Genomic DNA, 828 nt, shown 5'->3' with positions numbered 1-828 from the left:
GGATCAGCCTGGGGACTGCTGCCAGGCGAACACCCCTCCTTAGGCGGGAAAGGCGCCGGATGACCGGGACCAGACACGGGTCCCTCCTCTCCAGTCCACTCTCTCCCCGGCAGTGCACTGGAGCAAAGATGGCTCACCTTCCGGTTCATAACCTGGGAGACTGCTCCTGGGCAGACACCTCTCCTCGGGCGGGAAAAGGCCCTGAATGCCGGATCAAGCCTTAGTACTGCTCTCTAGTTGTACCTCTCTTGAATGAGTAGTCACATAATTCATGGCTTGGATATTATGTCAACATACGTTTGATTAGGTCCATTTAGACATATCACTTCAATTGCAAACTGAGTGCTTTATGGCATTATGGGATTCAGCCAGCGTAGTTGGAGTTTACAGGTCAATCCTAGCCCTATAGGTCATCTGCTGCAGAGATAGCATATGGTGTCTTCAGAAAGTCTCTTGCCTTTTATTTCTGGCATATCACTAGTGGCAATATCTTTTGTAATGCAGAGATCCATAGAGACTTTTCTTGTTATACACTTAGGAAGCCTCAAATTAGACACAGGGATATTTCAATAACTTTATGCCCCTTTAGTGTATCTTTCCCTCTATGCTTAGAACCTTCTTTCAAACTAGTAATCACTGTGCTCTTCCAGGTTATTTCTACAATTTGTAAAACACTAGATGTTAGCATTGTTTAGCAAGCATTTGAACTGCACATTCAAATTCCTTTTTTTTTTTTTGAGGAATAATTTTTTTATTATTATTATTTTCTTTATTTACATTTCAAATGCTATCCCGAAAGGTCCCTATAACCCCCGCCCCTGCTCCCCT

The sequence above is a fragment of the Mus pahari genome, chromosome 16 (assembly GCF_900095145.1).
Source record: "Mus pahari chromosome 16, PAHARI_EIJ_v1.1, whole genome shotgun sequence".
Classification (NCBI taxonomy): domain Eukaryota; kingdom Metazoa; phylum Chordata; class Mammalia; order Rodentia; family Muridae; genus Mus; species Mus pahari.
Note: the sequence above shows the minus strand (reverse complement) of the source record.